The sequence below is a fragment of the Gorilla gorilla genome, chromosome 9, assembly GCF_029281585.2.
Source record: "Gorilla gorilla gorilla isolate KB3781 chromosome 9, NHGRI_mGorGor1-v2.1_pri, whole genome shotgun sequence".
NCBI classification, from domain to species: Eukaryota; Metazoa; Chordata; class Mammalia; order Primates; family Hominidae; genus Gorilla; species Gorilla gorilla.
The window spans coordinates 89,986,829-90,003,018 of record NC_073233.2 but is presented as its reverse complement, the minus strand read 5'-3'; the positions used below and the strand labels follow the sequence as shown (position 1 = coordinate 90,003,018).

At 37.4% G+C, this 16,190-nt stretch overlaps 1 long non-coding RNA gene across 2 annotated transcripts in view; it reads left to right on the top strand.

The window, feature by feature from the left end:
* The window catches only part of LOC109028768 (uncharacterized), a 363,275-nt gene extending 349,356 nt beyond the window's left edge, over positions 1 to 13,919 (top strand). For both annotated transcript variants that reach the window (XR_010135401.1, XR_002007744.3), the window contains exons 3-4: positions 10,220 to 10,453; positions 13,806 to 13,919. This is a non-coding gene — a long non-coding RNA (uncharacterized lncRNA). The remainder of the gene's footprint in view (positions 1 to 10,219; positions 10,454 to 13,805) is intronic.
* The last annotated feature ends 2,271 nt before the right edge of the window (positions 13,920 to 16,190 follow it).

Sequence of the window (16,190 nt, the reverse complement as noted above, 5' to 3'; positions counted from 1 at the left end):
TTCTTTTATACCAAAGCCCGTGAGAAAAATGGTCATTCTTGCTTCTCTTGTACCTTCTACAGTTTCTTCATCCTTTTGTAGATGACATAATCTCAGGATGAATATCAGATTACGAGTGGCTATAAGACTTTGAGACCTTTATAATGATAGGAAATTCTTCAGCGAAAGAAAAGATTTCTAAAGATTTCAAGCCTAATCCCCAATAAAAGTATAAGCAAGTCTAAACAAGTGTATCATAAAGTATTTTAGGCTTAGTTTTCATTTAATGGAATGGAATATAATCTGATAGATAGAAAACCCATGAAGTTTTAAGGGGGTAGTAGTAGTTTAGACTTAAAGGGACTGAGATAACTCAAATTAAAAGAAGGCGTCTGGACTCTTAGTTGCTAATGGAATGACCCAGGCAGGCCAAGAAAGCTACTTGGCATCAAGCATGGGGCATTTCTTATGTGAAGGAATACAATGTTAGAAGCTGTAGCCCAAATCCTTGGATACCAATGGGCTATACTGACGCTGCCACAAAGCAGAACTGGGCCCAGCTCAAGTATTATTTTCTGCTCACAGAACAGAGTGATCTCATAATGTGTGCCCAGGTGGATTTCAGAAATTCTATAGACCAGTGATTGATATAGGCGTGTTATGTATTTCTTTTTAAATGACTGTATCTATTGTCAGTTGTCTAGCACCACCTCACCATAGTATGCTCATTCGGTGTGTGTTATAGAACTCATCTTTCATAGTTTAAAGTCTCTGGATGAGAGGAATTATACTCAAAGGGTAGCAAATATGGAGACTTATCCACATTTGGACTTAATTTTGATTAGGCCTTGGATTTCAATCTGATGAAGTAATGAGAAAAGTCTTTTTTAGGTCTTAGAATGGGAAAAAGCACATTTCGCATGTGGGAGGAATGTGAACAAATTCTGGCCAGGTGATGTTTGGAGCTAGGTTTTTTTAATGCCTACATATCTTTTTGGGAAAAAGTGGGCATGGGATATGAATAGATGTTTCTCATAAGAAGACATATAAATAGCTGGCAAGTATATGAAAAAATGTTCAACATCCCTAATAATCAGAGAAATACAAATTAAAACTACAATGCAATGTCATCTTACCCCAGACAGAGTGGCCATTATTAAAAAGTCAAAAAATAACAGATGCTGGCGAGGCTGCAAAGAAAAGCAAATGCTTATGTGTTGGGAATGCACATTAGTTCAGCCACCGTGGAAAGCAGTTTGGAGATTTCTCAAATAACTTACAACAAAACTACCATTTGACTTAGCAATCCCAGTACTGGGTATATATCCAAAAAGATAAATCATTCTACCAAAAAGACACCTGCACATGTATGTTCATTGCAGCACTGTCCACAATTGCAAAGATATGGATTATCTTTGTGTACATTTATGGATGATTATGTAAAGAAAATGTATTATATATGCAAAATGAAATACCATTCAGTCATAAAATGAATGAAATCATGTCTTTTGCTGCAACATGGGTGGAACAATGACCCTTATCTTAATGTAACATGGACCATTATCTGCAACATTGACCATTATTTAAACATGTCAGATGCAAAGATAAATATTGCATGTTCTAACTTAATGTGGGAGCTGAATAATGTGTACATATAGACACAGAGTATGGAATGATAGGCGATGAAGACTCAGGTGGTTGAGGGGGTAGGAAGGGGATGGGTCATGAGAAATTACTTAATGAGTACAACATACTTAATCAGGGTAATGGATACTCTAATAGCCTTGACTTTACCGCTACATAATCTACGCATGTAACAAAATTACACTGGGTCCCATAAATTTATACACATAAAAAATTAGATCAAATCACTTTCTCCACTCCTTGAATCCGGTGCTGTTCACATGGCCTGATCTGGTGCAATGGATCAGAAGCAAATGTGAAACAACCAGAGGTCTAAGAAGTGTTTTATGCATTAGTCTTATCTTTCTTATAACCATCCCATCTTCATGTAGGGAAACTTAAGCTAGAGAAGAGGCTGTGTGAGAAAGTAACCTCAGCTATACCAGTCAAACAGACTTTACTGGCTGAGGTCCCAGACTTGTGAATGAAGTTATGCAGGACCAAACAGCACCAAATGAACTAGTCCAGATCAGAATAACCTTTCAGCGAATTCCCAGACTTGTGAAAAATAAGAATTTATTGTTGTTTTAGCCACTAAGTTTGGGGGTGACTTTTAAGAGGCAAAAGCTAATGGGCTCTGCCTCGTTACCAAATAACTATTTCAAAACAAGTTCCAACTGGGTGACAAAGACCCTAAAATTCACACATTAATTTCCTAAATTCACAGTTTATCTGTTCTTACCTTCAACATAATTCCGAAAGGCTTGTTTACTTATGGCCGGGGGACCAGATTCTTCTTCCATCCACCCAGTGTTACAACCAGGGAGATGCAGCAAGTACGGTTCCAAAAATATGTCTTTATAATGTGTCTGTGACATTGATGAAAGGTAAACTCATGGTCAGCATTTGCTAATTTTAAATCTTAAGAGGCTCTAAAGAGCATTTTACTCCAATTTCTTTATTTAATTGATGAAAAGATTGATGCTTAGCATGTTTAGGAGATTGGGTATTAATTTGTGGTCATAAGTGTCAATGTGTTTGATTCTTACTGTATCCCACATCCCTGCATAGTAATATCAGGATTTTTGAAATTCATTTCAGAAACATTTTCCACTGAATGTTTAAAACAATGATTTAATGGCACTAAAATCATTAAATTTAAATGAAAGTTTCAGTTATGTGAAAGTGTAGGTGAATAAAGTACTTTTAAATTGTATATGGCCAAAATTAAGACCACTTCCCTTGTAGTTAACACATAACTTTTAGTGGAACTTGGGCAGAGGAGTCTGCATTTTACAACCTCATAGAAGTCTGATCTTTTCTTAACCTTTCTATAACTGGAAAAATACCATGTATGATAGCGTCCTCCTTTAAAAGATGCAAGGCAGAGGCATTTATAGAAGACGTGAGAAAATAAATATAGTTTGTAAAATAAAATGTAAGTAGAATGGGGGCTGTGTAGAAGGAACTTGAAGAAAGATTCTGAGAAAGAAGAATGGGGAAAAGGGACACCCACATGCAGGGTGATGAGGGTGAGATATACGTTTTTTAAGCTTACAAGTCAGATGTTACATAATATTGGGAAGAAATGGGGCAAAGTGATGATTTCTGCAAGTATTTATGTAATATGTTCATTTCCACCTACGGCATTGATGAAGAAATGTCATAAACATCAGTAAGACAATCTCAGTGTCAACTGAAAATTTCAGGATATTCAAGTTGTTGAGATATTGGGAGTTGTTATCTACGTATAACAAAGCATTACACAAACCAAGCAATACGTAGATCCTAGGAACTGGGGTGAATTGTACTCTTGAAAATATTGACTGAACAGCAATAAATTAGCTAATTTCCCCGTATAGAAGTCACTAGGAGTAAAGTATAAGCAGTTCTTTTAAGGCTGAAATAATTAATTTTATCCATTAATTAATTTTTATTCATTAATTAATTTTATCCATTAATTAATAATAATTATATCACAGAATATTAATTTGCTTGACCTAGAACAAACAGTTTAATGCAATTTAATTCCACACATGAATAGCTGGATGCATACTGTGTGATTGTGTTTTAGTTGGGACTCAATGCACCCATTTGTCGTGGAAGGTAAAGGCTACTAATGAAAAACTCAGGGCAGGGCTTAAAACTCACAGGGTATGTATTTTTTTAGAGTCAGGTTTTAAAAGTCCGCAAATTTTCTGCTGCTGAATGTTTATTCAAGGCAAATGAATATTCCACATTTTTATGTTTTTACTTCCATTTTATCCTATTAATGTATTATTTTAATGAGGATGAGATGTTGATTAGATATAATGACTGCTAATGATCACATCTACTAAGTTTAGGCAGATGTTAAGGGACTTATTCTAAAAAATACCTCCTGTAATAAATCTCAGGAGAAGCTAGTGAGAGAAAGAGGCTTCTGCATTTACTATGATAATGAAGTAACCGTGACCCAAAGAGGCAAACTGATGTCTCTGGCATATGATTTGGCTCAGACACAAGACGGAAATAATAGTTACTTAGAGTGGTTTAAAATTTGAATGCAAAGTATTTTTAGAAGTATTGGCAAACTGAAGGAAATGAAGGTTTTTAGAGCAGAATAAAGGATGCTTGGATTTCCATCATATGTTTGTTTTAGAGCTACAAGTCTCATTGCTGCATTAGTACAGTTCCACCCTGTGAAGTTACTAATTCATACAAAGTCAAAGAGGGCAATGTTGAAACTAAATCCTACGTCTGTGCTTTCACTTTCCACATGGCCCTCAAGAGCTTGGGCGAATTTCTCACACATTTAATTCAATGAGTTCTATTTAGTTCAATGTTAAGTTGATATATTTGGATGTCCCCACCGAAATCTCATGTTGAAATGTAATCCCTAGTGTTGAAGGTGGGGCCAGAAAGGAGGTGTTTTGGTCGTGGGGGCGAATCTCTCATCGCATGGTGCTGTACTTGCAGTAGTGAGTGGGTACTACTAGCAAGATCTGGTTCTTTAAGTGTGTGACACCTCCCTCTTCCAATCTTTCTTCCTCCTGCTCCTGCCATGCGAGACACCTGCTCCCTCTTTGCCTTCCACTATCATTGGAAGCTTTCTGGCCCTCAAGAGCTTGGGCAAATTTCTCACATATTTAATTCAATGAGTTCTATTTAGTTCAATGTTAAGTTGATATATTTGGATGTCCCTGCTGAAATCTCATATTGAAATGTAATCCCCAGTGTTGGAGGTGGGGCCAGAAAGGAGGTGTTTTGGTCGTGGGGGCGAATCTCTCATCGCATGGTGCTGTACTTGCAGTAGTGAGTGGGTACTACTAGTAAGATCTGGTTATTTAAGTGTGTGACACCTCCCCACTCCAATCTTTCTTCCTCCTGCTCCTGCCATGTGAGACACCTGCTCCCTCTTTGCCTTCCACCGTCATTGGAAGCTTTCTGAGGCCTCCCCAGAGCAGATTCTGGTGCTGTGCTTCCTGTACAGGCTGCAGAACTGTGAGCCGATTAAACCTTTTTTTTTTTTTAAATAAATTACCAAGTCTTAGGTATTTCTTTATAGCAAAGCAAGGACGGTGAATACATGTCTTGCATATTTATGTGAAAGCTCAGTAGTAAGCACTGAATTATATAATCCATTTAAAGAAATCTATGTGTCACCTTAGCTAGCCTAATAATTCAAATGAAAAATAAATACACGGTTGACCATCCAGCAGAAAACCCAAATCGGCATCTTTTAATTTGCAGTCAGCAAGATATACAGTAAACCAACATCCTTTTGTGATAAGCTAACTGCTCTAATGCTCTAACAAAACCCAAGATCTCCACGGTTTACCTTATTAAGTTTTTTTTTTTTTTTTTTTGAGATGGAGTCTCGCTCTGTCACCCAGTCTGGAGTGCAGTGGCCTGATCTCGGCTCACTGCAAGCTCTGCCTCCCGGGTTCATGCCATTCTCCTGCCTCAGCCTCCCAAGTAGCTGGGACTACAGGTGCCCACCACCACACTCGGCTAATTTTTTGTATTTTTAGTAGAGATGGGGTTTCACCGTGTTAGCTAGGCTGGTGTCGATCTCCTGACCTCGTGATCCACCCGCCTCTGCCTCCCAAAGTGCTGGGATTACAGGTGTGAGCTACGGCGCCCAGCTGGCCATTAAGTTTTAATATTCATTCATATCATAGTCTGATGAGGGATTTAGTGGGTGGATTTTCTCACTGTGATTTAGAGGTCCAGGTATCTTCCATATATTGGCTTTGCTAATCTACTAGGGCTTCAGAGATTTCCACAGGATTAAATACTGATTATATATAATGACAGCTAGTGATCTTATCTGCAAAATTAAGGCAGATGTTAACTTAGTGTTTAAAATATCTCAGAGATAAATCCATTTTGCAATAGTCAAAAGAAGAGAAAGAGCCTGATATTTTACAAAATAAGTTTTAAGCACCACGATCTGTAAGTAGCATGTCTGACTTCCTTATTTCATGCTGTTAGTCACATGGTCCCACTAAACTACAAAGCAGGATGGGAAATATAGCTCTCCTTTTTTATATGAAAACAAAATGAGATAGGATTTTAAATCTCTGCAATAATCCCATTGTCTTCCCTCTTTTTAAAATTAACTCTGGCTTCCAGATTTTCCATGTTCTGTGACAACAAGAATGTTAAGTTATTAATCTATTACCACTCATGACCTCTTGAATAGTTCAGTAGGGAATGAGAATCTTCCTCTAACTAGAAAATACCATTAATTTTCTGGCATAGATGGTTTTCTTTTTAGAAACAGAAGTGGTTCAGAAGTCAAAGGCCTTTAGCTCTAATTCCAGCTAAACGCTTCCCAACTGTGTGATTTAGGCAGCTCATATCGCCCTAGGTGGGGATGACAACACTAGCATTATCAACCGGGTGCTCTTAAATATTTCCCCTTTTAATAGCCTTTATTTTTAGAGCATTTTTAGATTCAAAGGAAAGTTAAGTGAAAAGTGCAATTAATTCTTATGTATCTCCTGACACACATGCCCCTCAAACTTCTACCACATAGACACAGTCCTCCTACCACCAACATCCTGCACCAGAGTGGTACATTGGTTACAACTGATGAACCTACATTGACACATCAGCTTACATTAAAGTTCAGTCTTGGTGCTGCACATTCTATGGGTTTTAACAAATGTATAAATGACATGTATCCACCACTGTAGTGTCATACAGAATGATTTCATTGCCCTCAAAATCCTCTATGCTCTGCCTATTCATTCCTCCCTCTCCTCCAACCTTTGGCAACAGCTGACCTTTCTATTGTCTCCATAGTTTTGCATTTTCTGGGATGTCATATAGTGGGAATTATATGACATGCAGCCTTTTCATATTGGCTCCTTTCACTTAATAATATATGCACTTAAATTTTCTTCATGTCTTGTCATGGCTTGATAGCTTATTTCTTTTTTAGTGATGAATAATATTTCACCCACACCAGTTTATTTATCCATTCACCTACTGAAAGACCTCCTGATGCTTCTGAGTTTGGCAGTTATGAATTAAGTTGATATACACATCCATGAGCAAGTTTTTGTGTAGACATACTTTTTATGTCTTTTGGGTAAGCATCAAGCAGTATGATTGATGAATCATATGGTAAGAGTCTGTTTAGTTTTTGAAGAAAGTGGCAAACTGTGTTCCAAAGTGGCTGCATTATTTTGCATTTCCACCAGCAATGAATGAAGGCTTATATTCTTTTGAAGCAGTGATATTTTTGTGATCTCTGTTACCCCACTCCCCCTTCACATTAGTCTCCATTCTATTCCTGCCTCAGAACCTTTGCAGTTGTGTTCCCTGCTGCTCGGGATGTTTTTTTCTTTAGATCCTTACATAGCTATTTTTCTTTCCTCAAAATTTGGGTTTCAGCTCAAGCAGAGTTTTTTTCCAACAAACTTTTCCTGATCAGCCATTCTGAGATATTATCCTACCTGTTCATTTTACTCTCTGTGATGACATCCTATATATTTTTTTCAAAGTAGAGATCAGTGGACAAAAAAGAATTCTCTAGGGTATAAGTTTTACAAGAGGGACTCTGTCTTGCTCAATGTAGACATATGGACACTGAAAAGTATTTGTTAAATCGACACATTAAAGGAATGAAACATATGAGCTGCAAGTCTTTTGAAAAGATTTGTTTGATCTTGGGTAGATTTTGTTCCCTCTCTGAACATTTTCAGTTTCTAGGTGACATTTCAAAGTCCATTTGAACAAAAGGTGGTCCTTCTCTTTGTAGCCTCTTGGGGAATCACCTTGAGGATGTAAAGCCTTTTCTTATATGGTTTGTTTAAAAACAGTGGGTATGGGCTGGGCACGGTGGCTCACGCCTGTAATCCCACCACTTTGGGAGGCTGAGGTGGGCAGATCACGAGGTCAGGAGATCGAGACCATCCTGGGTAACATGGTGAAACCCCGTCTGTACTAAAAAATACAAAAAATTAGCCAGGAGTGGTGGTGGGCCCCTGTAGTCCCAGCTACTTGGGAGGCTGGGGCAGGAGAATGGTGTGAACCTGGGAGGTGGAGCTTGCAGTGAGCTGAGATCACACCACTGCACTCCAGACTGGGCGACAGAGTGAGACTCCACCTCAAAAATAAAATAAAATAAAATAAAATAAAATAAAATAAAATAAAATAAAATAAAATAAAAAAACAGTGGGAATGAGAAGCAGTCTGCTGAAGAGTTCTGCAATGAATGTCTTATTAACTGTGTGACAGGGTTTTAGTCATGTTCCGCTTGAACAGTGGACAAACCAAGAGTTTTTGCATGAAGGAAGGAAAGTGTAGGTAGGTGATATTATGGCCATACTCTCTGTTGCTTTGCTTTTGATCAGTTAGGATTCACAATTATTATTTGGAAGGCATGCCCACAGGTGCTATGCCCTTGCTCTTTGTCATCTTATTTACAAATTAGAGCACAACTTCCTGCCAGGTAGAGTAGTTAAAATAAATTTAGCTTAAGAATATCCTATGAAAGACATATTTTGTTCATGACAAATTTTTTTAAAGAAAGTCATGATGCAGGCTTTTCAAAGGGAAAGTCACTATAGAAAGAATTTGAAAATAAGTGAACATCAAGGGAAAAAATAAAGATCATTTTCTTCTTTTTCTGTTTTCTTTTTGAGACACAGTTTTGTTCTTGTCGCCCAGGCTGGAGTGCAATGGCGCGATCTCAGCTTACTGCAGCTCCCGCCTCCCGGGTCCAAACAACAATTCTTCTGCCTCAGCCTCCTGAGTAGCTGGGCTTACAGGCACTTGCCACCACGTCCAACTAATTTTTTGTATTTTTAGTAGAGACGTGGTTTCACCATGTTGGTCAGGCCGGTCTCAAACTCCTGACCTCGTGATCTGCCCGCCTTGGCCTCCCAAAGTGCTGAGATTATAGGCGTGAGCCGCTGTGCTGGGCTGATCATTTTCTCCTTTACAGGCTTTAAAATTTGGGAGATAGGTAATCAAAATGAATGTCTAATATTATATAATTGGGAAGCCTAGGATCATTAGTGTAAAATAAATCTGAACCTTTTGTTTTTATGTTTGAATCTAACCTAGGTAGTGGCAAGGCTGAGGATAAAGTTCCTTTTGTTTTCAGAGAGATGATAACTAGCATCCAACAAGTAGCTTTACTCACATTGTCTCATATAATTATTCATATAGGTTTGTAAAGTAGATATTATTGAATCTATCTTATAGATGAATAAACAGAGTGAGAAAATATGTAGTTATTTACCCAAAATCACATAGCTATTAAATGACAGAACTAGTACCCAAGCACAGGTCTATCTGACCTGAGAGCCTGTGGTTCCTCCGTCCTATCACAACCTATGAATTTCTTATACATCATATCATGACAGGTGAGGTGAGTTTATTTCCTCTATTTTGCACCTGTGGCTCCTGGGTCTCAGAGATTAAGTAAACACTTTAAATGTAAGTGATTAAGTGTTGAGTAGGACCCATATTTTCTGATTCTCAATTTCAGGATATTTTGGTCTAGGCTTGCTACAGATTAGATTAAAAATATAAAGATTGTTAATTCCATTCATACATTTGTGAAGACTAGAGCCAAAAGTCTTTATTTCATTTGATGTGTTTTGTATGGTATTTGTGTTCACATTATTCTAAAATAGTTGTTTTATTTTTTCATAAAATTAAATATTAAGGATAATGTGTTACACATTTAGAAAAGCATATTTCTAAATTTCCACCTCTAGAGATTCTGTTTCAATAGTTGTGGATTAGGATCCAAGAATTTGCATATTTAAGAAACAGGTACTTCTGAAATAGGAGGTCTGCAGATGACATTCTGTGAGGCATTCTTATTTTAATGCTTATTTTATTACAATTTAACAAAGTGCTTCTGAAATAAGAGGTCTGCAGATGACATTTTGGGAAGCACTCTTACTGCTTACTTTGTTATAATTTATTGATTTAATTTCATAATTTTAATTCACTTGAAGTTCTTGCTAAATCAGTCAATTCATATTAAAAGTCCTGCACAATCATCGTAGAAAATTAAATTGATAAAATATTTCCCTTATACTTATAGCTAATGTTGCAATGAACAGGAAATACTGCTTTATTTTTCACAACTGAATAATTACTTTAGGTTACGTCTCAAGGAGAAGGATTGCTGGATCAAAAGTCTTGCAGTTAACCAGGCGTGGTGGCAGATACCTGTAATCCCAGCTATTCGGGAGGCTGAGGCAGGAGAATCGCTTGTACCTGGGAGGCAGAGGTTGCAGTGAGCTGAGACCGCGCCATTGACTCCTGCCTGATGACAAGAGAGAATCTACGTCTCAACAACAACAACACGCTTGGGCACTGTATTAACTCCATAATCGTAAGTCACTTTTTTGAATTTGGTTTCTCAGGTTGCTAATAACAAACTTATTCCAGATTTTTTCCCCTGTTTGCATTGTCTGATCAATGGCATTATTTCCATACAAACAGGCTGCTTATAGGTCTCCAGTTTTATATTCAATTTTTTTGACACAGAGAGTCATAGGGTCAAATAGGGTCACTGGTTGAAGAAATATTTACTCCACAATTAATTCAAAATAAATTTAAAAATACTATGGAACATATGTAAGTGTGTTTTGTTTTTTCCTGACTGAAAATTGAAGCCTTTATGGGGTAGTTTAGCTCAGAAATTGAGCACAATTGAAAGAAATAAGCAAGTTAAAATAGATTTAAATTTGAATATTGCTCATAACACCTGCAAGGTCATAATTAGGCTATCAGGCATTCCACTACTTGTTCCTTCATGCATTCATCTAATGGATATTCATTCAACACTCATGACATTAGGGACTAGACTAAGCAAACAAGACAGAATGGTCCCTTTCTTTATAACATTTACACTCTAATGAAGATTGGCAACAAACAAATAATTATGAAGTGTGAAAAGAATATGTAGCATTACAGAACGACTGGCATGACACACATCCCACTGACCATTCCAGAAGAATTCTCTTCGATGAAGTGATGAGTGAGCTGATGCCTGGAGAACTGGGAAGTAATTATCCAGGCAGAGAATGAGGGTGTGGTTGGCCTAGAGAACAACTTTAACTTTCTCAAGAGAAGAAAGCATATGCTCTTTTGGAAGGAATGAAAGCATGTATATTTGTTTGAATGTACTTGAGGGAATGACAGGAGAGAAGCCAGGGGGAGAATTGTAGACTTGCATCAAGAAAAGGCAATTGGACTTCATCTGAAGGATAAGGGGCAGATGATTTTTAGCAGTGGGGTGAACATGTGCAGTGGAAAAATAGCTTTCATTGTGATATGGAGACAGGATCCCAGAAGAGCAGCAGTGGAGGAGGAGATCATTTGCCAGGCTGTGGAAGTTATTCACCTGAGGGCAGATGACCACCTGGCCTTGGGTGTTGGCAAGGAAGCTGGAAGGAGGTGGGACAAGGTGGAACACACTGAGGGAGTGGATTTTGCAAGAGCTGGTATTTGAATGAATATTAGGGATGAGGCGGCTAGAGATGGCAATTATCTGATAGTTTTCTAGTACTTTAAAAATAGATGTTAACTTGTACTCTTTTAGTTATTTAGAAATGTACAATTAATTTATTATTGATTATAGTTACCCTGTTGTGCTATCAAATACTAGATCTCATTCATTATTTCTGTTTTTTGTACCCATTAGACATTTCCCCCTCCCCCGCAACTCTCCACTCCCCTTCCCAGCCTATGGTAACCATCCTTCTACTCTCTATCTCCAGGAGTTCAATTGTTTTTGTTTATAAATCCCATAAATAAGTGAGAGCATGTGATGTTTGTCTTTCTATGCCTGGCCTATTTCGCTTAACATAATGATCTCCAATTCTATCCTGTGCTTTGTTTTTCCTGCTTTAGAAACATAAGATAAATTAAGCTACATTTTTTTCTCTGTCCCCTTACTTTCCACCTTTGAGGGCAATTAAAGCGTTGGGTCTTGTGGATTAGATCATAATATCTTCTTTCAAAAAGAGTAGAAGTGTCAGAGAAGGAGCTCTGAGGCTCAGAAATATGAAGGCCTAGGTGGTCTGAGGAGTAAAAAGGCTCCCACTTTAAGGGGGAAGAGGAGAGGTGTTAGAAAGATAGCTGCAGTTGTCTATCAGTGCCGTTTTCCCACAGGAATTCAGATGGATGGACTATGGAGAACTTGGGAGTCTCTGAAAGATATCCAAAGATATCTAGGCTCAGTTTGGCTCAGAACAGTAAACAGATACTATTGGAATTAAAGAAAACCTTTTAAATAGTATTTTGATCAATTCTGCACCAGATTTTCAGGCATCAAATAAGCCTCTCGATTTCTCTGGGATTTTAGAATGGGGGAAGAATCCAAAATAATATCTGTGACTAAGTGTTTTACCACCTGGGTTTTCTTATGCTCCTATTTTCAGAGCACTTAAGAAGTATGACTTCAAAGATTTTTTAAGTGTCTGGATATAAAAGTCTTCAGTGCCTAATAAGCACTAGCACAAGACTATATGCCACGATTCAGATCTACTAGCGCTGCTACTATCTGCATTTGGCAGATGAGCCCTAGCTTCTCTCTTGTCATACCCTCAAGTACATTGAAACAAATATACATGCTTTCATTCCTTCCAAAAGAGCATATGCTTTCTTCTCTTGAGAAAGTTAAAGTTTTTCTCTAGGCCAACCACACCCTCATTCTCTGCCTGGATGATTACTTCCCAGTTCTCCAGGCATCAGCTCACTCATCACTTCATCGAATCTCAAAGGTGATACATAACTTGTGCATAGCCATATAACGATACTGGAAGAATAAATTTAACACCACATCACTAAATAGTGGCTTCTGTAATGCTATTCAACAGCTAGTGAGACCTAATAATCAAATACCACTTGACCCAGAGAACAAACTTCCAAGCAGAAACTGTGCTTCTTTTAACTTTCTGTGAAGCATTGGTCCAAGCTACCAGGTTAACAGGTATAACTCTCTGTTGTAATTATCCACACGGTTGGGTGCATCTATGCAGCCTGCCTCCTATTTTTAAGCCTAAGATTTATCTTCTGTGATATTAAACACAGTTTGCTGGTAAAAGATAATTCAGTTTCCCTCACAAAAAAAGCTTACCTTTATTGGTCAATAAATATTGTGCTTGATTTTCTCCTTTTACACTGAGAACATATGCTTCCCTGGGCATGCAAAAATCAAATGCATTATCTTCTCTTTTGCCGCATTGGTTGCTTTTTCCAATTATTTTGGAGTATGAGTATGGTTGCCTATAGGGAAAAGGTGGATTTAAACCTCCCGAATCATTGTGTGTGTGTGTGTGTGTGTAGCGGGGGACTCTTTCTGTCAATACAAACAATTTGATTTTAAATTATAATACACAATGTATGGGCCCAGTTAAGATACAGTGATTTATCAATGAAGATCAAATCATGAACGTGTAGAGAAAGGGTACTCATATATTGTTTTATTGTCTAATCAATGCACTTGAAGATTACTCATAGTGTCCAGGCACCTTCTTTTCCTCTCCAGGACTAGAAGCCATCTCTCTGTGTATTTTACTGTTAAATGTGCCATCTCTTGCTGATTTTATATTTTCTACCGTGAGGAAAACGTAATGCTATTATTACTCACAATGTCATAGCTCTTCAAAATCTACTTGCCTAAAAAAACATAGAACAACTTGCCTATCTAGTTCCCTAATTCCACTTATTTAATGCAGGGTTTATTCATAATGCTGAATCATCCAACCATCATCCAACCTATTTATCATTCACAATGCCACCTGTGAATACTGGCTTCCGTTGACTCTTTGAAGAATTGCTACTGGGCCTCACCAATGTTGACCACAAATGCAAGTCATACTGAGAGTATGTAGTACATGTGAATAATAATTAGTTTTCTTGGCATATTAAACATATCATTCATACTAGTATAAACATAGAGAAATCCTTCAATTGTATCTTTTCGTGAGCTTTTTATTTACTGTTTTCCTATATAGAATGTGGTCTTTTTAAATGTTTGTCTTATCCCTGCCTTTCACAAACTAACACCAGTTGGGAAGATAGGCAAGAGTGCCCTGGAAGAGTAGGAAGAGTTGCCTTATTTGCGCAAGGATTGTCTGATGTGTATTTGACATGACATAAGACTAACCGAGAAGAGCACTCCTGATAGTATTGATTAGAGGCAATAGAGAACACTAATAAAATAACCAGTTGGCATTGTAGGGAAGGCAAATCTGGCTATTCCAATAGTGCTGACAGATATGTGGCTTGGAGCCTACAGAGTGGGTGAGGTGATCACCTTGAATTCCTGTGGCAGAGGATGAACAGGGTAACGGAATGTTTACCACCATTCCTCTCATCTTTGTCGCTATAAACCAGAAGAAGCACTGCAGTCAAAATGCATACTGGTGAGGAAGAACTATTTACAACACAGGAGTCTTAAGCAAATTCAGCGACTAGAGGTTGACAGTTGGGTAGGGGCCTGCACATGTAACCAGCGGGTGCTTTTGAAATAAGAAGATTTTAGACTACAATTTGGGAGGTACTGTTCTTTTAGAGCTTAATGTATTATAATTTTCAAAATTTTCTTTCTATAAGTTTTATTCACCTGAATTTCTCACTCGAAGTCAATTTACATTCAATCATAATGGACGATAAAATTGATAAAATGTTTCCCCTTACATTTATAGGTTATGTTACAATGAACAGGACATCTTGCTTTATTTTCCATTATTGAATCATTTTCTTAGATTATATTCCAAGGGAAATGATTTCTGGATCAAAAGACTTCAGCATTGTGTTGGATCTTGATCACTTTGTCATTTTTAAAATTTTGACTTCTCATAGCTGATTGATCCTGCAGATATAGGTAGACATAGAAGATCAGAGGGAACCTCAAATGGGAGAGACTGGGTCTGGAGGTCCATGTGTGTCCCAGGCTCATGATGTTCTACCTAGATGGCACTGCTGGCCTCAGCCATTTCAAGTTACCAAAGCCAGACCTGGAAAATTTCAAGGAAGACATTTCATAATGTGAACTGCCTTTAGGCATAAGTCAGGAAGGTATTGTCCTACGTACAAAAATTCATTCCAGCTCACAAAATATCTCGCTTTGGGAAACTAAGTATATTTTCTTCCGTCTCTGAGCTATAGTTTTCTTAAATATAGGTCATGAAGAATAAAATATGTTTCTCACAATTGTTGGGAAGGTTAAAATGAAATAATGTATTTGAAAGCATCCTGTGTATAGAATATTTTATATATTCAAAATGTTAATTTTCTTTCTTCCTAAAGGGTCAAATTCTTCACTTTTCAAAAGTTTTTTTTTAAAAGCTTTTTAATATATGAAAAATACTTTTTGAAGAAATTTTTGAAGGTAAAAATTTCTGCCTCTGACTTTCTCTATTTTATTCTCTTTTCCTATTGTTTCACCGTGCCTTATGTTCTTTCTCCATTCTTCTCAAAATGTGTTCCTCAGGAATATGCTGAATTAGTTATTCGCATACAAGTATGAATCCATATCACTATAATTCATTTCCTAGTAATTTATTCATTATGGTAAATAAGTATTTATTGAGTACTCCTTTCCCAGATGTTAAGATAGATATTGAGTATCAAATGGTAACAGGGCCAGCTTCATGTGTGTGCATGACCTGGGCAGTCCTGTTCCCAGAAGCCAGCTTTGCTTGGTTCAATACACTGCCATCCCCATCTTGAAATTCTTACAACTTTGCATAAGGGATTCATACTTTGCTTTCCACTGGACGTCACAGATTATATAGCCTGGCCTGGGTGCTGAATCCATAAGTCACACTTCCTGTCCTCAATAAGTTTATGTGAAACATATGCATTTAAAATAATAAGCCACCAAAAAAATGTATAATGTATAAGGTTCTAAGAAAAAAGAAGTATTATTTGAAATAGAATAAGAGAGATAACTTAATTAAGACCGGAGCAGTTAGGTAAGACTTCTCTGAGGATATGAGCTGATGCTTAAAGAATGAGTAGGAGTCAGCTATGTCAGGAACTAAAAGAAGCAACATTTCAAAAAGCCCCGAGGCAGATTAAAAGCTTGGCACAGCTGAGAAACTAAGAAGTGAGCC